We start from the raw sequence: 24,848 nt of genomic DNA, 5'->3' as shown, positions 1-24,848 counted from the left end.
AAAGATCTTGCATGTTGAGTCTGCTCTTGTGCTACTGTTTTGGTACTGCGATGATAAAGCAGTAATATTATTATTTTGCACCTCAATCTAGTGGCACTATTAATTTGAGGCAATATTTTGGCACCGCTAGTGCCACTGATTTTTTTTAATATATCGAAAGAGGGGGTTTCCTCCTATTTCATTAATGAAACCCAACCATAGAGAACCATTATCCGACAACACCTCAGTGTAAACGGGCAGTTATGCAACTACTACTAGAACGGACTGAGTACTAGCAGGAGACAAGTTCGCCACATAAGCTAGGCAGGTAGGGGGATGCAGCACCAGCTCGACCAAGTTTGGATTACAACCCAAATGCTACCACATAAACATTAGGGGGGAGATAGGGACTGAAAGATCCAACTTCAGCATCCCAGCCTAAGCACCCCCGGCCTCCATCCTTGCGACGCACGGTACACCTCGTTTGCCACCTGCTCGACCCTAGTGCCACTGATAAAATGAAGTAATAATACAGTTAAAATAGAGCGAGTATCCTCTCTATCATTTCATTTCCAATGTAGATAAAGAAAGTGCTTCTCTTTGTTAGTATATGTTTCATCAACTAGTCCCATTGTTAATGTTTAAGCGTTTCTGCAAACTGGGGTGCTTAATTTTAGTTGATCTGCACAAAAATAGAGATTGGAATGTCTCAAGGCCCCTCCTTGTACTACCACTGTACACTGATGTTCATCACTGGCAGAAGGTGTATCGGGGAGACTTGGGTCGATTTCCAGTATGAGGCCTACTGTATGAGGCGTCGCAGGGCCCATCTCGCCCTCGCAGCATGGCATACTATGATACTATCGCAATATTTTCTTCTATTTATTAGTGTATGTTTCATCAACTAGTGCCACTATAATGTAATCACGCTTTTTCCTTATCTGTGCAAATAGGGTTATTCAGCTGCATTTTGGTGGAACTGCACAAATGTATGGATGGAACCGGCATATATGCAGAGTGCAAGGTGTGCCAAGTAAAAATTACCGACACCAACCATGCTCCATGCACGCATTGGCATCCACCACCACCAGTGGGATGTGTGGCGCTCTCTGTGGGCGGATCTTTCTTGGCAGCAAATCCTCTAACCAAATACTAGTAGCTTATATTGGCAGTTTTCTAGGGAGTACTCTTTTCTGAAAGAAGCACCAATATATTTTTCTTTATTTGTACACAGTGTCACAAATTTGACCCAAAGGTCCAGAGCTATTTTAGGGTGATTGGCGTAGTACTCGGAGACTAATTGTAAGCATGATTTTCATTAGCCGTCACACTGATTGTAAGCATGAGCAGATGGAAGATTAGGTTAGTGCGAAGCTTACCTTAAACCCTACCACCACCGTTGAAATGAGGTGAGCGTCCAGGGAACCGTGGAGAACGGCGGGGGGGGGGGGGGGGGGGAAGCAACGTCACACCATCCGACCTCCTCTTGCGGTGGGAGAACGAATACTCCTGTGGCTCCGGCTGGCTCTGCACCCTCACAAACAGCGCACCGTACTCGATCGATTCGTTATCCTTTGGATGCTCGACCTTTGACCTGTACGCCCACCACCTCCACCTGACTTTCGCCTCGGGCGAATCTGTCTGCTCCATCGACCAGAGGAGATACTCGATGAACTCTAAGGACTGCGGCGTGACTGTCGCCGAGGAGTACATCGCCGCCGTTTCGCTCTTTCGCATACATTGCCACATGGCCCTCACCGTCCTCGAAATCTCCCACTCATTGTCAAACCAAGTAAGGATCTCCTTCAACCTGGCTAACTTTGCCTGGTTGCCAGTGGCGATCTGACCGATTCACTGTTGTATCCTCTCCATAGATGTCCTTCTGAGAGGTCCGGTGCTAGCTTTGGAAGATGGGAGGAGAGACGGTGGTCTTGCAGTGGAGAAGAGGGGGAGGAGCATGCGGTAGCGATTTAGGATTGGACGAGAGAGCCGACGCGCTGTGACTGGATCAAAATCAAAATTGATTTACCCTTCAATTAAGAAAGCGACCCCACATTGTCGATGGGAAACGACACCAATGGGATCACAGGAATCCCTACTACGGTTGCGGGGCGTGGGGTCGTGAGGAAGAGCAGGTCCAGGAGCCAGCACAAAGATCGTTTACCCAGGTTCGGGCCGCAAAGGTGCGTAATACACTAGTCCTGCTTTGGTGTGTATTTGGGAGAGTTCTTGAGCTCTCGAACTAGCTATGGTGGCTGCATGTTCCAAAGAGCCGAATCCCTCTCCAATATGCCTTGGGCCTCCTTTTATAGTCGAAAGGGGCTGTCACAGTGGCACACATGAGGTGGAAAGGTCTACAGTGCTGCGAGCTTATCGCCCGTATTACAGGACAAGACGCATTTAATGCATCGCTTAGGTGTCCCTTAGCTTTATCGGGGACGGGAACGAGGCCCGTCCCGTCCGTCGCCGCCTCGCCTTGCTTCGACACGCGCTCAGGCCGGTGGTGCATGTGGCGCCATGTAGGGAGGCAGGCAGCTGAGATAGCGCGGTGGTAGGGTCTTCACAAAGATCCGCATGCCACCACGGAGGTGCTTGCTGAGTTGGCTCGGAAGCCGCTCGTCGCCACGCAGGCGGCTTGCCCAGCTGGCTGGGCTGGCAGCCGCATGGGAGCGGTGGTGGAATCTTGTCAGGCGCGGGCCTGGCTGTGGCCCTTCTGACGCCTTCGGCAAGGGTCTTGTCGTGGCGTGTAGTCATCCCCGGCAAGGCGCTTGCCGGGGGCCTTGTCGATTCCCTCGGCTAGGATCCCGCCGATGGTCGCCGTCTTCTGGTCCTCATCTGATCTTGGGTATTTATGATCTTGACAAAGATCTGCATGCCACCACAGAGGTGCCTCCCGAGCCTTGGGTCCAATGGAACCCTTGGGCTCAAGGGTGGCTCGCTCCGCTGGCGTTGGGCGAGCTGCCCCGGCAAGGGTCTTGCCGGGGCCGCTGAGGCTGCCCCGGCAAGGGCCTTGCCAGGGAAACCTACTTCGTCCCTCTGCTCTTTGTGTCTTGGCCTTGGCGTTGCCTTGGCTATCTTGTGCTTTGGCTTCTCTCCGGCTTCCCTCCTCTTCCCCGATAAGTGTGGCCGCGGTGCGTGGCTCTGACTGCCCGTGCACAAGTAAAGGGGTCAAAAGGAGAGCCCCTACTTTTGTACACCGACAGGAGCCCCCGGGCCTGGGCCACACATAAGCGTGACGCGTTGTTGGGCCAGGCCCAGAACGGTGCGCGGGCAGGTGGGGCGGATTTTACCGCAGTAACTGTTCGTCCGCTGCGCTTCCCCACGACCCGCGTTGAACGCGTGATGTGGAGGGGCGTGCATGACGTGGGGGTCATGCGTGGGGCGGACACCGCAGGTATGCGTCACGTCGCAGTTAATGGGAAAGGAGGCGACCCGCGCCTTCCCCTTAAAAAGGAATAACCGCGGGTGTGCTGCTCACTTTAACCCATGTGCCTTCCTCGATCTCGAAACCGCCGTCCCCTTTCTTCCTCCTTCTCGATCCCTTGCCCTTTGCTCGCCGCCGCCGCGCCCTCACCATCCTTCATTCTTCGCCTCCCGCAGCCACCATGGCACCCAAGAGCAGCAGAGGCAAGGGAGTGGCCAAGGACGCCGGGGAGAAGGAGCCACCGGAGAGAGAGTTGGCGGTGCGGCGGACGCAGCATGCCTACTTCCCGTCGACGGTCGATGTGTTTGAGCTCCGGGACTGCTTCAGGCCCCTGTGGGGGTGCAAGACAGGGGGAGAGATGACGGGGCATCCAGCCACGCGTGTCATCCCCGCCAATTGCACCGAGGCCGCCCTGAATTGGTATCCGTTCTTCGTCGATTACTTCTCTTGCGGCCTCTGCCCCCCTTCTCTGATTTCTTCAATGACGTCATGCACACCTATGGCTTCCGCCTTCTGGATTTTACTCCAAATGCCATGGCGTGCATGGCTCTTTTTGCGCACCTCTGCGAGGGCTTCGCCGGGGTGCATCCCAACACGGCGCTCTTCCGCCACTACTACTTCCCTCGGATCCAAATTGGGGGCGCCATTTCCAGTTGCGTCGCCTGGATCCCAAGGTCCAAGGGGGCATACCCGGAGGGCGCTCAGAAGGAGAGGTGGGAAGAGTGGCGGGGCCGGTGGTGCTGGATTGAGGAGGAGGATCCACCAGCATTCTGCGAGGTTCGCCAGGTGCCGCCGGTTCGTCGGAGCGACTGGAGTGATGTTGACACCGACGATGCGAAGGTCACGGTCGCCACCACTAGGATTCTTCGCCTCGTCAAGGCTGGGCTCACCCTTGAGATGATCGGGCCGGATTTCATCCGCCGCCGAATCGCTCCACTGCACAACAAGGGGAGGCTGGCCTGGCTCTTCACGAACGCTGCCGACATCATGAGGCTTCGCCCCGGCCTCGACCATATCTTCACGGTAATGGGGCATGCCCACTTCTGCCAGCGGCTCTTCCAACTCGACATGGACCGCGACGGCAAGGTCGAGCGGTCCGGCAAGGCCGCGAGGGCCGCCGCGAAGGCCGGCAAGGGTGTCAAGGGGCCCTTGTTTAAGTTGCCGGCGGGGGTGGTCCCGTTGAGCAACAACTCGCGTCGGAGCAACATCATCGCCATAATGCCGGAGTTCAACGCGCACGGCCTCATCCCAAATTGGGCCGAGCCGTCGGAGGATCAGGTGCAGGAGTTTTCGACACCCTGGAGGAGAAGTACGTCAGCGCCGAGCCGCGGCTCGTCCAGGACACCACCCAGGCGGAGCTGGACTACATCGCCGCCAGGGCGGCAGAGGCAGAGCTCGCCGGGAGCGGCAGCGGCGTGCGGGACAAGGCCGCGGCAGAGGCGGAGGAAAAGGAGCTCGCCCGGTGGGTGGAGGACGCTGGGGAGGCCAGCAGCGCCAGCACCGGGGCTCCTCTCGTCAAAGATGCGATCGACGAATCGTCGGAGGAGGAGGCCGAGGCTGTCGACCCTCCGGTTGCGGGGAGAGGGCGAGTCCTGCGGTGGGCCAGCTCCGGCGAGCCGGTCCGGCCCGGCAGGACCGCACAAGCGCAGCAGGCCCAGGAGGGGTCCGCGCGCCAGACAAGGGCCGCGGCGGCGAAGAAGTTGGTGAAGGCCGCGGTGGCGAAGAAGAAGGCAACCGCCTCTTCGTCGTTCAAATGTCCTCGGACTCCATCAGCTTCCCCTCCTCCTGCAGACGTCGACACGGGGATCGCCTTCGACTTCGGGTCCCTCAGCCCGAGGAGGAAGAGGAAGGCAGTAGAAGAGGAGGTGGAGGACGAGTAAGTGCCTCGTTTCCTTTCGTCATCTCCGACTCCTCTAACTGTGCTTCTCATCTTCATTTGTTTTTGTCTTGGCAGGGATGCGGAGACGCTGGCCCAGAGGCTGAAGAGGGCCAGGTCCTCGGCGGGCGGCCAGCCCCCAGCGGGCACTTTCGGCACACCGCTGGTGGTGTTGAGCAGCCCGGATAGCAGCCCCCGGCACAACCCCCAGCGTAAGTTCACCACTCACCCCTCGTCGACATTTGTTGGGGGCATGATCTCTTGGTGCTGACCTTGCCGTGGTTGCAGGAGGAGGACAGCAGGAGGAGGAGCCACAGAGGGCCACCCCCAACATGCCGCCCCCATCAACCACGCCGCCCCGAGAGGCATCCCCGGCAAGGGCGCCAAGCACCAAGCCCATGCACACATAGGAGGAGGAGGCGAACGTGGGCGCCGGTGGCTTTGCCTTGGCGCCAAATGTTGGTGGGGAGGGGACCTCTGCTTCCGAGCCTGGTACTGGTAAGTCACTCGCCTTCCGCCCCTGTTCTTCTTCTGTTCTTTCTGAATCTTGGTCTTGGCCTCGCCTCATCCCCTTCTCGGATTCCAGATTCCCCCTCGGCGGACCTAGAGGACATAGACACCATCATCGAGGACGTCGCCAATGCCACCGAGGTGGAGGCCGAGAAGATCGCCGCTGAGGAGGCCGCCAAGGGTGCTGCCGAGGACGCCGCCAAGGGGCCCGCCGGGGAGTCCGGCAAGGCCACTGTCGAGGAGGCCGGCAAGGGGCCTGCCGGGGAGGCTGGCAAGGCTGTTGAGGAGGAGGTGGTTGACGACCAACCCTCCTCCTCCGCTGGCTCCGGCTCCAGCTGGTACCTGAGGGTGAGCGATGACTTGTTCGTCCACCTTCTAGGCGCGTCGAATACCAGGGCGCCCGTCGAGGGAGAGGTGTTTGACGACGAGGTGCTTGCCGCCGCCGGGCTCGAGGTTGTTGCCGAGCCGAGCACCGGTGGCAACGGATCCCAGGAGGAGCGGCTCCTCCAGGCCATGGGCACCAGCTTTCAGAAGCTCCAGGGACTCCACCGCGCCCGCCTGGACAAGGCCAAGTCCAGGATGGCAACGGTGGACAAGGCAGAGGCGGACCTCAAGGGACGCGTCGCCGAGATGCAAACTTGGTTCCGCCAAGCTTGTGAGGAGCTGAAGGTCGCCCAGGACAAGCTGGCCAGGCGTGAGGTGGAGCTCACCATGAAGTGGGCCGACATCGAGAAGGCCCAGGAGACGGTGAAGAACCTGGCCGCTCGAATCCAGCACCAGGTCGTGTTGAACTCCCAGGAAGAGGACCTTGCCACTCGCGAGGAGAAACTTGCCGCAACGCTTCGCGGTAAGGATGAGGAGGTGGAGAAGCTCATCGTGCAGCGGACCCAGGAGCTGGAGCAGAGGCACAGGGAGGCGCTCGATGCCCAGGCTCTGGTTCACGCCGGCAAGGTGAAGGAGCTGGAGGTGGCGCGGGACGAGTTGAAGAAGCAGGCCCTGGAGCTGACGGGGGAGAGGGACGCGGCCAAGGGTGCCTTGGCTAACGCGCAGGCCGCAGCCCTCGGCAAGGCCGAGCTGCTCTCCACGGCCAACAACTCCATCAGGGACCTGAAGCTGAAGCTGGAATACCTCGAAGGGACGCTCTCGAAGGCCAACGGCTGGGAGGGGACCCTGGCCAAGGAGCTGGTGACCGAGAAGCAGCTGCGGAAGAACGAGGCCACCAACCACAAGGATTTTGTGGAGGGTGTGAACCGCTGGACCGGCCGCCTTGTGGATGTCGCTGGCAGGATCACCACGCAGCTGGCTACCATGGGGATGCCAAATGTGAGGTACGCCCCAGAGCACAGCGGGACTACCAACGCCAAGCTGACCCTGTTCTTCAAGGGTGTTCTCGGGGCCCTGGAGCAGTTTCGCTCCAACAGGGCAGCTTCACTGGCCAATGAGGCCTGGCAGCTTTGCCGGGGTGCCATGACCAAGGACCTCACCAAGGTGGCGTACTGGTACCCTGACCTCGACTTCGACGCCGCGCTGGAGAGCTTGCCGGAGGAAGCTGACCTCACGCTGCTCGGGGAGCGTATCAAGCCCGTCATCAGCGGTATCGACGAAATTCAGAGGGTGGAGGGCTAGCGCCGGGATTAGGCACCCCGTTTCTTATCGCCGCTGCAGGTTCATGACCAAGACAATTTTTATATTTAGTTAGAACCGCGGCAGCAATTGATGTAATATAACTCTGTAGTACTTTTGAGACAGTGCATGTTATCTCCCCGTTTGATCTTCCTTTGTATGTCCGCCCTACGTTAATCGGGTAGGCTTGCCGGCGCGTAAACCCAGGGCGACGTCTTGGGGACCGATCCCCAGTGGCCTGCCAGGTGTGCTTGCTGCCAGGTGAGCCACCTTACCACCCTCAACGCGGCCGCTCGAACAGTCGAGCTTGACTCGAGTCAGAATCGAGAGCGTTGCCAATTGCGGAAGGCTACCATGCCGTTCTTGACGTGGCCGCTTAAACTGTTGAGCGGACTCGAAACAGAGTAAGGGAGTTGCCAATAGCGGAATGGCCCCATTGCGTGCAGGTTTTCCATACAAAGAACGAGATCTCCGAGGGGAATAACCTTATATAAAAGGAAATATGTAAAGTTTGGCATGACTTAGCTTTCCTGTCGCCGAACTGGCGTCCTTCGCGCTTGCACACGGCGCCGTTCTTTCGGCCTTCTTCTTCTAGGGAGCCATGGCGATGAAGAACTGCTAGACCAGATTCCCACGACTCCCCCCTACCTGGCGCGCCAAAGATGTCAGTGGGAAACGACCCCTATGGGATCACAGGAATCCCTACTATGGTTGCGGGGCGCGGGGTCGTGAGGAAGAGCAGGTCCAGGAGCCAGCACAAAGATCGTTTACCCAGGTTCGGGCCACAAAGGTGCATAATACCCTAGTCCTGCTTTGGTGTGTATTTGGGAGAGTTCCTGAGCTCTCGAACTAGCTATGGTGGTTGCGTGGTCCAAAGAGCCGAATCCCTCTCCAGTATGCCTCGGGCCTCCTTTTATAGTCGAAAGGGGCTGCCACAGTGGCACACATGAGGTGGGAAGGTCTACAGTGCTGCGAGCTTATCGCCCATAGGACAAGACGCATTTAATGCATCGCTTACGTGTCCCTTAGCTTTATCGGGGACGGGAACGAGGCCCGTTCCGTCCGTCGCCGCCTCGCCTTGCTTCGACACACGCCCAAGCCGATGGTGCATGCGGCGCCATGTAGGCAGGCAGGCAGCTGAGGTGGCGTGGTGGTAGGGTCTTCACGAAGATCCGCGTGCCACCATGCAGGTGCTTGCTGAGTTCGCTCGGAAGCCGCTCGTCGCCATGCAGGCGCCTTGCCCAGCTGGCTGGGCTGGCAGCCGCATGGGAGCGGTGGTGGAGTCTTGTCAGGTAAGGGCCTGGCTGTGGCCCTTCTGACGCCTTCGGTAAGGGTCCTGTCGGGGGCCCGGCAAGGGTCTTGCCGTGGTGTGCAGTCATCCCCGGCAAGGCGCTTGCCGGGGGTCTTATGGATTCCCTCGGCTAGGATCCCGCCGAGGGTCGCCGCCTTCTGGTCCTCATCTGATCTTGGGTATTTATGATCTTGACAAAGATCTGCATGCCACCACAGAGGTGCCTCCCGAGCCCTGGGTCCAATGGAACCCTTGGGCTCAAGGGTGGCTCGCCCCACTGGCGTTAGGCGAGCTGCCCCGGCAAGGGTCTTGCCGGGGCCGCTGAGGCTGCCCCTGCAAGGGCCTTGCCAAGGGAACCTGCTTCGTCCCTCTGCTCTTTGTGTTCTTGGCCTTGGCGTTGCCTTGGCCGTCTTGTGCTTTGGCTTCTCTCCGGCTTCCCTCCTCTGCCCCGCTAACTGTGGCCGCGGCGCATGGCTCTGACTGCCCGTGCACAAGTAAAGGGGTGAAAAGGAGAGCCCCTACTTTTGTACACCGACACACATTAACTAGTCTCCCTTTTATTTTGTGTCATAATTGACTATGATTTTCACAAATAAAATATATGGTATACATTGAAAAAATAATAAAATTTGAAAGTACATTCAGATACGAACCAAACGGTACAATTTTTGGTGACATGCATTCACATTTTGCTTGTCAAATATAGTACGTGGTCAAACATTGACCCAAAATACGCAAAACAAAAAAATACTTCCAAGACCAGCGCCGCTCCTCTCCTCTTAAACAACCGCTGCTCCTCTCCTGTTCAATATAAATCCAACGCCGCTCCTCTCCCGTTCTAATCCGAAACCAGCGCTGCTCCGCTCCTGTTCTCATCCCAAACCAGCACCGCTCCTCTCCTCTTCCATTCAATAACCACCGCCGGCGAGTGAAGGTGCTGTGGAGAAGTAGATCGATGGAGGAGTACAACCGATATGTGAGGATTGCAGACGGCGACCCTGTGAAGCTAGCTAGGATGTTGGAGATACAGTCTTGGTTTGACAACAAGGACCAACTAGCGGCGACGGCGACATCAATGGCCAAATATCTGCAACAGAGAGAAAAGGCGGCGCTACTCCCGAAGGGAGTCGCGCCGGAGTACATAGAGCTGCTCCTCTGGGCCATGGAGCAAACAGATTCATCGAATCCGATCGTGAGGCAGCGGTGGTGGGAGTATCGATCCCATATGGAGCATCCACCAGAGATTGAAGGATCAAGCATCTACAGGGTGCCGTTTGTGAGGGTGCCATGCCAGAGCGAGCCGGTGGAGTCTTCGTCGACCGAACCCAACTGCAAGAGGAGAAAAGCAGTTGGCCCGACGACGCTTCCCCACCATCCTCTCCCTCGTCGTTCACATCGTCTCACGAGGCGGTTGTCTGCCGCCGAGGAATAGGAGGGGACTGCCCCCAGCCCAATAGTCGGGCAGGTTGTGAATTGTCAGGAGGAGCTTAGGGTTGTCAGTATTTGCAGGTTGTGCATTGTGTTTTGTGTTGTGTATTTTGAGAGTACTTTCAGATATGAATGTATTTTGAATTTCAGATTTGCAGTATTGAGCATATGAAGTATTTATGAATTCTAGAGATCTATTTTTAGCACTTAAAAAATGTAGTTTCATAGGAGTATAAAAGTGCATACAATGTGATTCTCAGAGAAGAAACAACAAGTTTCAGTTTCAGATAAGAAACTGCAAGTTCAGTTTCACATAAGAAACTGTAACTTTCAGAGGCAGAGCATTTATATTAACACGGCCTTTTCAAACAGGGATAACATCATGTTGGAAGTTTTATTCATGGCCGAAAATGGAACTACCAGCCAGTTAACATCATGCTGATCAACATTCATGCATAGCACATCTTCATATGATGCACAGTCAAAAACATATGTTATTTTCAAAATGCCCACACAATGTCGAGTGTGCGAAAAATAGAGAAAATGAGGGATGAAGTTTTGGCAAGTGTTGGACGTGGTGTGCGTAGATGACAATGGGGACCCACATGTCAATAATGGCACAGGCAAAAAATTGGAGATATTTTCCCTGCATCAGGTGGAATCGAACCCGGGCAGAACAGCGGTCGGGTAGTGTCACTTGGCCACCGGGCAAGTTCAGTACTTTCGGTACAAATAAGGCACTGCCTCAGGTGGTCCGATCTTGTCCTGCGCCTTGTTGCGCTCGCCGCGGCGCCGCTGTCTGCCGTTGTGAACATGCTGAACAAACGAGAGGAATCTGGAGAAGACTGTATGTGGGGAGGCGGACAGTCGGGACCCACCAGGTCTATGGCCGTACGCAAGCAAGTGCCTCATTGAAAAAAATACTTCCTCCTAATGCTATACTAACTTTGGGGCCCACGGGTTTGTCAACATAGTTACATTTTTTAGGTGTTTCAACGTAGTTACTAAAGAGATAAATTTACAACGAAGCCGGGGAGCTGGCAGGTATCATTTATTATCACTGGGGCAGCAAGTATGAGCTGGGTTGTGGGCTGCCCCGTCTAGGCTTTCTTTTTTAACATGCTCAGCCCACGACATGCCGGTTTGTATTTTCTTGAGGGCCGTCATGTATCGGCCGGCCTATGGACCTCCCATCCGAGGTTTTATTTTTCCTGAAACATTGGCAGCCCAACTTATGTATTTTTTTGAAGAAAAGCAGAGGTCTGTTCTATTTTTCTATATAATAATAGGAACGCCTGGTCCAACTTATGTTTCCCTTCTAACTATACTATATATATTTGAATTATTTTATATGTTATTATATATTATTTTTATTGTAATCATATATTTAACAGATACTTACATATATAAGAAAACAATATCCCACATCTTATTAACTTATAAAAATAATTTCTTAACAATAAAATCCTGGATTTTTTTACATTAAGGCAACGAAAATCCTGGTGATTGTGTACAAAAGCTTGGTAAGATTTAAGGACCAATGTAATAATAAATCACTTGTTATTTAAATATATTTATCACAAAATGCTTAGCCCCTGTTTATTTTTTGATAACATTGCTGCGCGTAACCCAAAATTATAATTAGAATCAGCCCAGCAAAATCGTGTATTTCGCGAAAGTGCAAATGGCCTGTAATTGTTTAGGGAAAAAATAAATGGCCGCATGGAAGCTACATTATTTATTCACCCAGTCTAGCAAATGGACTGTAATTCTAAAAAAAGAGATCAAATTGATTGTAAATTCTGAAAAAATGAGTTGAATATGTGCCAGATTTTTGGAGGCTGAAATGTTGGCCAATAGGTCGAAGCCAACGCAAGTCGTTGTCAACTTAGTCAACAAATGATTTTGACACCGTTAGCCATTGGATTTACATCCAACGACTGGCATCCATCTTTAATCTCTCGTCTTCTTCCTCCAGCGCCGCCAGGACCACCTGCTCCCGCCTCCTACTGCTAGCAGCTATGCTTAACACACTTCGCTGTGAAGCGTTACTCCACCTCCGGCCAGGCCATCCCTCCACCCCTCCACACCTCATGTTCTTCTCCACCGACTGCCGAACCACACCACACCAGAACCAGTTAACCCTCGTACACCTCTCCGTCTGCGACTCCACTCCCGCATCTTCCCATCTCCGGCTCGTTGCTGTCCGAGGCCTCGCCGTCGTCCACCACCTTGGATGCGCTCGGCGCGGCATGGTCAACACACAAAAAAAGAATACTCCCCCTGCTAGCTGGGAACCACCATAGTGGGAGGCTAACTTGTGGGTCTACTAAGTTGACGGGGACGGAGGGCTTTGTCAACTTAGTCAATATGAACGATTCTAGCTCTAGTGATCGTACGATGTCCATCCAACGGCCGTAGTGCTTCTTCAACCTCTGGTCTTCTTGCTCCAGCCGCCCAAACCAGCGCCGGTCATGCCGCCTACTCCTTCCTCCCGTGGCCGGCTGTGCTTCCGTGCAGGCTTCACTGCCCCCTACTACTCCCACCATTGGCCAGGCCAGCCCTCTACTCACCCACACCCCATGTTATTTTGCAGCGACGGCAGCCTCACACCGCAGCCGAACCAGTTAAACCTCGTACTCCTCTCCGCGTGGGCATCCACTGGCGCGTCTTCCCCGGCTCCGCGACGTCCCCTTCCTAGGCCTCGCCGTCGTCCACCGCCCTGGTGCTCTCGGCGCGGCGTGGTTGACGTGGTCAACGAACGACTTCCATCGGAAAAGTACTATACGTGGAGAGGCTGACAGCTGGGTCCACGGCCGCAGCAAGGAAGTGCAACCTTATTACGCGCAAAATAATGATTCCTCCACCTGACAGCAGGGACCCACCGAACGGGCCACCGTATTTTGCAAAAAAACGTTTCCCCCCTGACTGCTGGGACCGACCAGCAACATCTTCGCAAGGAAGTGCGTCCATATTACGGGCAAAAAAATGATTCGCCCCCTGAATGCTAGGACCCACCAGCTACATTTTCGCACGCAAGGAAGTGCCTCCTTATCCTCCCTGACAGTCGGGACCCAACTGGTCGAAGCGTACGTAGCGTTGTCATTCTGGTCGCGAACGTGTACATACATACTGGTCGATCGGTTTGTCTGCAGGCTCCAGCGATGAACCATGGCGGAGTAAGGAAGGGCACGTGTCGTAGTAGAGGCGCAGACGTAGCATGTACACGTACGTACAAGCAGGGTGCAAGAAAGTAAATACGGCCACGTACGTACGTACATACGGGGTCTCGAACGCCTACTCGCGCATACGTACGGCCATGGTTCGTGTACATGGCTGGGTCGGAACAGAGAAACTGAGTCGTCGTGTTCATCGGGAGCCAACCGGCTTGGACAGAACAACCGATCGAAATGAGGCCTGGCGTACCGCAGACGGAGGAAACGGCCTTGTGTTCAACCGGCCACGGTCGAAATGGGATCCTGTTCATCGGGAGGGGTCTGGCGTACCACAAAACGGAGGAAACGGACTTCTGTTGGACCTCATACGGTCGAAACAGGGTCCTGTTGATCGGGAGGAGTGTGGCGTACCGCAAAATGGAGGAAACAGACTTGTGTTGGAGCGCTAAGGTTGAAACAGGGGTCCTGTTCATCGGGAGGGGTGTGGCGTACCGCAAAACGGGACTCCACAGGATACTGTTCATCTCCATCGTGGACTGCGTCCACGGGCTACTGTTCATCCACCGTCGACCTCCTTCAGCCTCCACCTGCGACTGTTCATCCACGGGCTCTTGTTCATCCAGCCTCCACCACTCCTCCACCGGCTACTGTTCAACCAGCCCACTCCATGGGGTCTTGTTCAACTACCCCTCCATGGGCTACTGTTCATCCAGCCCTCCACCGGCTACTGTTCAACCAACCCTCCATGGGGTCCTGCTCATCCTTCCCTCCACGGGGTCCTGTTCATCCACCCCAACCGGCTCGATCGGGGTCCTGTTCATCCAGCGGCAACGGCCTCTACTACCACGGGGTCCTATTCATCCATCCCCCACTGGGAACTGTTCATCCACCCCCCAACCACGCTCACTGTTCATCAAGAGGCAGCATCGATCGGCTTCAGTTAGAATCACTCGGGTTTAGTTGACAACAAGGGATCGATCGGGGTTCAGTAACGTAGCTAGTCCAATCGCTCAGGTTCAGTTTGAGCCCAACGCCTCGCTCGGGTTCAGTTAGAGCGCAACGCCTCGCACACACATGCATACGTGTATGAGAGAAATGCGCAAACCTCCGTGCAGCGCTCGGCCCCGACCACCCACCATAACCGGGAACTCCCCGAAATTTTCCTTGCCCTCGCTTCTACCACAGCTTTTTCCGTCATGGACGACCCAAAGAATGTCATGCAGTCGCGTCTCCGGCCCGCCCAGGATGAAAATCCCATTTTCTGTCATGATTTTTTGTCATAGAAGTAGGATCCCACCACATCTATGATGATATCGGATTTTGTCACAATTATCGTCATAAAAATGTCATAAGCATGACAGAAAAAATTCGTTCGACCCAAAATGTCATGGATGTGTCTTTTTTTGTAGTGCGATGAGCAGCCGGCTGCAGTGCGTGTGCCGGCGGGGGTGTGATGAGACCCACAGGCGATGGTACGGGTGGCGACTTGGCGCATATCTGTTTGTTGCCTGCTGAAGAGCAGGTGGATGAGCCGCTAGCGGACATGGTTGCTGCGGCCAGAGCTTCTGATGCTAGGTAGAGTAAGTAGAGAAGAGGAGAAGCGAACCTTTGATATGTCAGTTTCATTACTTGTAGATAGCACCATATATAGTCATAGTCTAGGTTTGGATTCAAACAAGCCACACGAGCACGTCTCTTTTTTTTAAACTCAGCAACATCACTTTACCGGTACACTAGCTTGTTCTGTACACCTTCTCAAGTAAATGATTTTCTTTCTTTTTTTGCGAGGAAGGAAGGAGGGTAGAATTGAGGGTTCCTGGAACTCGAACCCAAGACCTCTCGGTTGAAAACGAAGGGTGCTAGTCACTTATGTGGCGAACGTTCCCTGGGAGGAGGACGGCAGACAAACACATTTTCCTCGCAGTTTTAGTTGCGATGCAAGATCGAACGGTCGCAGTTTTGGGAATGTTATCAGGCGAACGAACCCAGTTTTTCTTTTCTTCCTATATATAAAAAGGTATGCTACTTGGTGCCGGCTTAGTCAATAAACGATTGTGCCAACCTTGACCGTTGGATTGACATTCAGCGTCTGTCGTGTTTCTTCAGTCTCTTCTTCCTCCAGCCGCCAAAGCAAAACCAGCGCTGGCGGGACCGCTTGCTCCCGCCTCCCGCATCGTGGCCACATCGCACCCTAAAACTCTGCGCATCTTCTTCGGCCCCTGTTCGTTCCCGCCCGAGGCCTCACCATCGTCCTCTGCCTTGGTTCGCTCGCTGCGGCGCCGCCCTCCCGTGTTGTCAACATGGTCAACAATCGAGAGGGATAAGGAGATGAATGTACATGGTGAGGATGATAGTAGGGACCCACCACGATCATGGTAGTAGGCAAGCAAGTGCCTCCTTTATTACAAGAAGAAAGGGTTCCTCCTCATGGTTTCCTGACATCCGGGTCGCACGCCATTGTCAACGTAGTCAATAAGCGAGATAACTGCACAAGGAGCGGCAGACACCAGGGACCCAGCAGCGCGCGTATTATTTTTTTGGGGACGGAGAAGGGTATCAATTGGGTTGTGCGGGAGGTGTGGCCCGTCTAGCCCAGGCTTTTATTTCATATGTTTACCACATGACCAACCGAGTTTTTTTCCTTTCTTGCTTTTCTACGCCCTGCTGGGCCAGAAATCTTTGAAGACGAGGATGGATGCATTCGGGCCCAAAAAATGGGCTATGAATAATAAGAAATGGGCTATAAGTAATAAGAAATGGATTGTAAAATGAAAAAAATACAACAACCAGACAATTAGTTCCAAAATACTTTTTTCTTTCAGATTTTGATATTTTAAATTTCATTGTTTTTGTGTGGGTAAAATTTCATTGGATTTAAATTAAGGTATGTTTAGTTTTTAAATTAATTTGAATCTGGCTAGAAATTTTGGGCTATATGCTGTTTGGGACAGATTTGTAGGCTGACTTGTGGGTCTACTAGGTTGACGTGTACGAAAGGCTTTGTCAACTTAGTCCACAAATGATTCTAGCAGCAGTGACCGTGGGATGTTAATCCAACGACTGTGTTGCTTCTTCAATATCTAATCTTCTTGCTCCAGTCGCCCAAACCAGCGCCGGTGGGACTGCCTGCTCCCGCCTCCCGTGGCCGGCTGTGATGCCGCACAGGCCGCACCGCCCCACCCTACTCCATTGCTGGCCAGACCATTCCTCTGCTCATCCACACCTCGTGTTATTTTCCGGCGACGGCAGCCGAACCAGTAAACCCTCGTACTCCCCACCACGTGGGCAACCACTGCCGAGTCTTCCCCGGCTCCTGGTCGTTCCCTTCCTATGCCTCGCCGTCGTCCACCGCCCTGGTGCTCTCGGCGCGGCGTGGTCAATGAACGACATCCATCGGAAGAGGACTGTACGTGGAGAGGCTGACAGTTGGGTCCATGGCCGCACGCAAGGAAGTGCCTCCTTATTACGCGCAAAATAATGATTCCTCCACCTGACAGCAGGGATCCATCGGAAGGGCCTCTATATTTCATGGAAAAAACGTTCCTCCCGCTGACAGCTCGGACCCACTAGCTATATCTTCGCACGGAAGGAAGTGCCTCCTTATTATGCACAAAAAAATGAATACACCCCCTACTATCTGGGACCCACCATAGTTGGAGGCTGACTTGTGGGCCTACTGACGCGGACGGAGGGCTTTGTCAACTTAGTCAATATGAACAATTCTAGCTCTAGTGACCGTATGATGTCCATCCAATGGCCGTAGTGCTTCTTCAACCTCTGGTCTTCTTGCTCCAGACGCCCAAACCAGCGCCGGTCGTGCCGCCTGCTCCCGCCTCCCATGGCCAGCTCTGCTGCCGCACAAGACTCACCACCCCACCCTACTCCCATCGCTGGCCTGGCCATCCCTGTACTCACCCAGACCTGCTGTTATTCTCCGGCGACGACAACCTCACACTGCAACCAAACCAGTAAACCCTCGTACGCCCCTCCGCGTGGGAAACAACTGTCGAGTCTTCCCCGGCTCCAGGTCATTCCCTTCCTAGGCCTCGCCGTCGTCCACCGCCTTGGTGCTCTCGGCGCGGTGTGGTCAACGTGGTCAAGGAATGATTTACATCGGAAGAGGATTATATGTGGAGAGGCTGATAGGTGGATCCACGGCCACAGCAAGGAAGTGCCTCCTTATTACGCGCAAAATAATGATTCCTCCACCTGACAGCAGGGACCTATCGGAAGGGGCTCTATATTTTGGCTAAGCTGTATTTTGTGAAAAAAAAAACGTTTTCCCCTCTGGCAGATGTGACCCACCAGCTATATCTTCGGAGGCAAGGAAAGCGCCTCCATATTAGGCGCGAAAAAAATGGATCCTCCCCCTGACAGCTCGGACCCATCATCAATAACTTCGCATGCAAGGAAGTGCCTCCTTATCCTCCCTGACAGCCGAGACCCACCTGGTCGAAGCGTACGTAGCGTTGTCATTCTGGTCGCGAATGTGTACGTACATACTGGTCGATCGGTCTCTCTGCAACGATGAACCGTGGCCGAGCAAGTAGCAACACGTGTATTAGTAGAGCCCCCGACGTAGTAGTTCGGACAGTCTCTTCCAAACCGTGTCCACGTACGTACATCCATATGCCAAAAAATACAGCCACGTACGTACATACGGGCGGGGTCTCGAACGCGTACTCGCGCATACGTACGACCAGCGCTCATGTACATGGAGAGGCAACGGACGGCAGCAACTGCGTCCTGTTCATCAGGCAGCCAACCGGCTGGGTCGGAATGGAGAAACAGCGTCTTGTTCATCGCGAGGCAACAGACTGGGTTAGAATGCATCTTGTTCAACGGGAGCCAACCGGCTTGGAAAGAATAGCCAAAACGGGGTCCGGCGTACCGCCGTACGGAGGAAACGGCCTTCTGTTCGACCGGCTACGGTCGAAACGGGGGTCCTGTTCATTGGGGGGTGGCTTAATGCAAAACGAAGGAAACATACTTGTGTTGGAGCGCTACGGTCGAAACGGGGGTCCTGTTCATCACGAGGGGTGTGGCGTACCGCAAAACGGAGGAAATGGACTTGTGTTGCCGCGCTACGGTCAAATCGAAGGTCCTATTCATCGAAGGGGTGTGGCGTACCGCAAAACGGGACTCCACGGGCTACTATTCACCCACCATCGACTTCCTTAAGCCTCCACCTGCACTGCTCATCCACCGCTCTTCCTCCTGCCTCCACCAGCTATTGTTCATCCACGGGCTAGTGTTCAGCCAGCCCTCCACTGGCTACTGTTCAACCAGCCCTCCACGGGGTCCTGTTCATCCAGCCTCCACGGGGTCTGATACTTCTCCAACGTATCTATTATTTATGAAGTATTCATGATGTTATATTATCATTCTTGGATGTTTTACAATCATTTTATAGCAACTTTATATCATTTTTTGGGACTAACCTATTGACCCACTGCCCAATGCCAGTTGCTGTTTTTTGCTTGTTTTTTACATCGCAGGAAATCAATATCAAACGGAGTCCAAACACCGCGAAACTTCTTTGGAGTTTTTATGGACCAGAAGACATCTAGTGGGCCAGAGAAGCACCTGGGGGTGCCCCGAGGGGGTCACAACCCACCAGGGCGTGCCTGGGGGCCCAGGCGCGCCCAGGTGGGTTGTGCCCACCTCGGTGGCCTCCCACACCCCCTCTTTGCCCTATAAATTTCCAAATATTCCAAAACCCTCGAGGGTAGCCCTAGATCAGAAGTTTCTCCGCCACAAGGCTCTGTATCCACAAGATCCAATCTAGACCCTGTTTCGGCACCCTGCCGGAGGGGGAGATCATCACCGGTGGCCATCTTCATCATCCCGACGGCCACCAGGATGAGGAGGGAGTAGTCCACCCTCGGGGTTGAGGGTTTGTACCAGTAGCTATGTGTTTAATCTCTCTCTCTCTCTTGTGTTCTTGTGATGTCATGATCTTGATGTATCGCGGGTTTTGTTAATATAGTCAGATCATATGGTGTTTACCCCTCTCTATCTTGTTGTGATGAATTGAGTTTTCCCTTTGAGATTTCATTTTATCGGATTGAGTACTTTTATGGATTTGAGAGCACTTGATATATGTCTTGCATATGAATACTCGTGGTGACAATGGGGTATCGTATTGATTCACTTGATATATGTTTTGGCAGTCAACTCGCGGATTCCTGAGGTGACATTGGGGTAATCTATGCATAGGGGTTGATGCACGTTCTTGTCTTTGTTTCTCCTATAGAAATCTTGGGGCACTCTTTGAGGTTCTTTGTGTTGGATTGAGTATTATGAATCTGAAATTGTTTGCTGTTATTTTAGTACGAACTCTTGGATAGATCGATCGGAAAGCGAGGTGGTTTCATACCCTCGAAACAATTTCTTCTTATGTTCTCCGCTAGATAAGAACTTTGGAGTGATTCTTCGTTGCACGTTGAGGGATGGTTACGTGATCCAATTATATTAGCATTGTTGAGAGATTGCACTAGCAAAAGTACGGACCCTAGGCCTCATTTTCAAGCATTGCAATACCATTTGTGCTCACTTTTTTTACTTGCTACCTTGCTATTTTTAATTGTTCCTATCACAAAAATCAATATCTACTATCATTACTATGGTTTTATTACCATATCTTCGCCGAACTAGCGCACCTATACAAATTCCCATTGTATTTGGTGTGTTGGGGACACAAGAGACTTTTACTATTTGGTTGCACGGTTGTTTGAGAGAGCCATCTTCATCCTACGCCTCCCACGGATTGATAAACCTTAGGTCATCCACTTGAGGGAAAATTGCTACTGTCCTACAAAACTCTGCGCTTGGAGGCCCAACACGTGTCTACAAGAATAAAGTTGCGTAGTAGACATCAAGCTCTTTTCTGGCGCCATTGCCGGGGAGGTGAGTGCTTGAAGGTATATCTCTATATCTTGCAATTGAATCTTTTAGTTTCTTGTTTTATCACTAGTTTGGTTTATAAAAGAAAACTACATAAAAAATGGAATTGAGGTTGCATTATATTATTGATCATCTTTGTAATATCTTTCTTGAAAATGATGGATCAGAAAATTGTGCTCAATTATTAGAAGAAGAAGTCAATAAAATGTTTGGCATAAAATATTTGAATGATGAGCATGATTGCAATGTTGTTAGTATGGATTCTTTGAATATCCATGATGTTAATGATGATTGCATTAGTCATGATAATGATGTCTCCTATAAGAATGTCAGTTTTTGCGGAGTGAATTGGGAATGCAAAGGCACACTAAAAAGGGAAGATAGAATTTGTAAGAAGCATAAATATTTAGAAATGAAAAAGTTGCAAGAGAGGCTATATGATTGTGCTGAAAGATTTTTTTTCGCCATCCTTGTGAACTTTGCAATGAACGTTGTCATTTAAATCTCCAATGCAAATTGTTTCATGATCAAATCGTGTCCAAAAATTGTGATAACTTGATTACCCTTGAGCATCATAAAGAGCTCAATCTTCTTTTGGGGTATGAAGAAATGAATCGTATAACTGAGGGTATTCCAAAATTTAATCTCAAGAGATTTCTTGATTTTGATCTAGAGGAAATTTATATGTTTTGTGCGGTAAATTGCATTGAGAATCCTTATATTTCCAACTATCTAAAGACAAGACAACAAATAGAATATGAAGAGAGTACTAATGAAAGGGAAAATATTTCCCAATACCCTTCTAGTGTTTATTATGATGAATCAGGTAACGAGGAGGAGCTTCCTATCCAATCAATCTCTTCAACAAGAAGCTTGAAAAAATTAATCAAACCCACACATGTTGTGGTGAAGAAGAAGAAAAGAAGAAATAATAGAGGTAAAAAGGTATCTCTCCCAAATAATTTTTCTCCTATTATTGTTGTGCCTCATGAAAATGAATCAAAAATAATTGTGGAAGATGATGCACTTGGTGATGATATTGCTTCTATGTCTTATGGCATAATGTCCGAGAGCACTATTGATGATGATTTTGTTATGCCCATTGCTTGTTGTGAGGATTCTGATTGGGACAATAATGCACTCCTTAGAATCTTGGAAATCTTTTTGGCACCAACTTGGGAAATTATGATGACAACAATTGTTATACCGTTGGTGCTATTCATACTATTAATGATGAGAGTGTTTATGCTTATGATATGCTAAGCCACAAGCTTGGGGATGCTATGTTTGATGAGAATGACATGTTTGAGAATTTATCTGCTGCAATTAATGTTTGTCCCAAGCTTGGGGATGATATGCTTAATGAAGATGATCTTTTTAGCCCCCCTACTTTGAATGATCAAATTTGCTATGATGGTTGCATGCCTCCTACCTATGATGAGAACAAAGTTGCTACTTATGATGATTATTGTGATGATACTTATGTTATAAAAAGTAGTGATGATTATATTTATAAAATTTGTCATAGTTATGATTAACCTTTTCCTGAACATTACTCTTTTAATATGGAAACAATTTTTAGTATTCGAGTTTCATATGATACTCCCACTATTGTGAATGAGAATAAAATTGCTTATATGGAGAGTAATAATTTTTCTATGCTTTTGGATCATGAAAAGAATGCTTTATGTGATGGTTATATTGATTAATCTATTCATGATGCTAATGAAAATTATTATGAGAGAGGAACTTATGATTCATGATGCTCTCTTTATGTTTCAATTCTTCTCTCTTATGCGAGCATCATTGAAATCATCATGCCTAGCTAAAAGGCATTAAAGAAAAGCGCTTGTTGGGAGACAGCCCAACATTTACCCCTACTGTTTTTATGTGTTCACATGATTATGCTACTGTAGTAATCATGTTTTATTGCTTTTGTTTCAATAAAGTGCCAAGTAAAGCCTTTGGGATAGTGTGGATGATAGTTGACTTGATTCTATGCAAAAACGGAAACTTTTGTGCTCAATCCAGGAATTTTGAAAATTCACTAGAATGTTATTTTGATCTGAATTTTTTACAGGTGATATATATACAAATTCTCTACGTTGTCCTAAGTTTTCAGAATTTTTTGAGTAGCAGAAGTATGGTTGGAGTAGAGATTACTACAGACTATTCTATTTTTGACAGATTCTGTTTTCAATGCATAGTTTACTTGTTTTCTAGTTTCTATGGCTTATATTGCTCAATATAAATTGTGGAAATGATATGCTACAGTAGGCATTGTGTGGAAAATATTATGAATCTTGTCTTTGACAGTAAAGTCAAATGGCTTGCTCTTTATCATACTAACCTATCTCACGAAGTTTCGTCAAGTTCTGTGTGATTGAAGTATTCAAGTTTTGGGTGAGATATTGATATGAGGAGAATAAGGAGTGACAAGACTCTAATCTTGGGGATGCCCAAGGCACCCCTAGTTAATATCCAAGGAAGATCCAAGCAATTAAGCTTGGGGATGCCCTGGAAGGCATCCCGTCTTTCGTCTCCAACATTATCGGTAACCTCACTTGGAGCTATATTTTCATTCATCACATGATATGTGTTTTGCTTGGAGCGTCATTTTATTTTATGAGTATTTTCTTGCTGTTATTTAGAATAATGTTTTTTATCTTTTTCTTCAATAAAAATGTCAAGTATAGCCTTTGTCATGCTTATTTTGCAAGTCTACTTGTTGCTGTTTGAAAACAAAAAGTTTATCGATGTTGCAAAAATTCCCCAGAAAAGACACAATGTGATAAAATGTTGAAACGTTTTGCACAATAAGCTATGATAATTTTTCTAAAGTGTGTTAAATTTTCAGAATTTTTTAAGTTGAATAAGTATGATGAATCTTGCATTCTTTACAGACTGTACTGTTTTGGCAAATTGCTATTATGGTTGCATATGTTTGGTTGTTTAATGATTCTAATTGTGGATAGGAGTATTAAATATGCAGAGGAATTTAGTATGAAATGTTAAATAATAATTTTAGTGACTTACTAGAGTAGAGAATGATAAGGTTTTGCATGTATTTATACTAACTTATCTCACGAGTTCTTGTTGAGTTTTGTGAAGTTTTTGAGATTCGGGGAAACCGTGATATGAGAGGAATTAAGGAGACACAAAAGCTCAAGCTTGGGGATGCCGAAGGCATCCCAAGATCATATTCCAAGAAGTCTCAAGCATCTAAGCTTGGGGATTCCCCGGTAGGCATTCCACCTTTCTTCTTCAATAATTATCGGTTAGTATCGGTTGAGCCTAAGTTTTTGCTTCTTCACATGAGTTGTGCTATTCATGGAATGCCATTTTATTTTGTTTTGCTTGTTGTTTTAATAAAATACTTGGATCTAGAAGTTTTTAAATAAGAGAGAGTCCTCAAATAGCTACCCATTTACTTAACTACTCGTTTGATCTTCACTTATATCTTTTTGGAGTAGCTTGTCATTTACTCTTGTGCTCCACTTATATCCTATGAGTAAATTGTTGAATGAATTGAACATCATGAAGTGGAAATTATATGTTCATATCATGCCTAGTGGTAGCTTCACATTGGGTTTTGAAAGTGAAATCTTTTGAAGCTTGACAATCACAATATTGTGCATCCAAAAACCCTTAAACCCAAATCTTATTTTCAAGAGTCCACCATACCTTCCTAAGGATTGAGTAAGACCCTTCAAGTAAGTTGTCACCGGTGCAATAGGGCGATAAAAAATTGCTTCTAAAAGTGTGAGATCATTTAGTGTAAGAGAAAATTGAGCGTTGTACGAACTTGAGATGGTGACGAATAAAAGCGACACACTGCATAATAAAGGTTGCCATCACAAGGGGAAATATAAAGTGACGTTCTTTTTCACTAAGGGGTTGAGCATACAAACAAATAAGCGCATGGCAGCCTCTGCTTCCCTCTGCAAAGGGCCTATCTTCTACTTTATGTATTTACTTTTATGCAAGAGTCAAAGTTTTTCTCTCTATTCCTTTTTATTTTTCTCCTTTGGAAAGCATCATGTGGTGAGGAAAGATCTAGGCACATATGTCTAGTTGAATATCGGTAGCATGAGTTATTATTGTTTACATCACCCTTGAGGTGAATACGTTGGGAGGCGAAACTATAAGCCCCTATCTTTCTATGTGTCTGGTTGAAACGTTTTCCTCATGTGTATGCGGTGAGTGTTAGCAATCATAGAAGACTATATGATGGTTGAGTATGTGGAGATCTTACTTAGACTCTGTTGAATAAGTTGAATTGCAATTGTTCGGTGACTAAGAATATAGGTTGTTGAGTTTCAAGAGAATTCATTGTTTGAACCTTAACATGTGAATTGGTTGCTACTTCGTCATGATAAGTTTTATGAGAATGAATTGTTGTTATGATGCTAGGAAAAGTAATTTAAATTATCATTGATCAAACTTATGCACTTTGCTAGCATTCACACTTCATAAATTATTTCTTTTACCATTTACCTACTCGAGGACGAGTAGGAATTAAGCTTGGGGATGCTGATACGTCTCCAATGTATCTATAATTTATGAAGTATTCATGTTGTTATATTATCATTCTTCGATGTTTTACACTCATTTTATAGCAACTTTATATCATTT

Source organism: Aegilops tauschii, chromosome 1, assembly GCF_002575655.3.
Source record: "Aegilops tauschii subsp. strangulata cultivar AL8/78 chromosome 1, Aet v6.0, whole genome shotgun sequence".
In the NCBI taxonomy this organism is placed as follows: domain Eukaryota; kingdom Viridiplantae; phylum Streptophyta; class Magnoliopsida; order Poales; family Poaceae; genus Aegilops; species Aegilops tauschii.
This window is presented reverse-complemented; position numbering follows the sequence as displayed.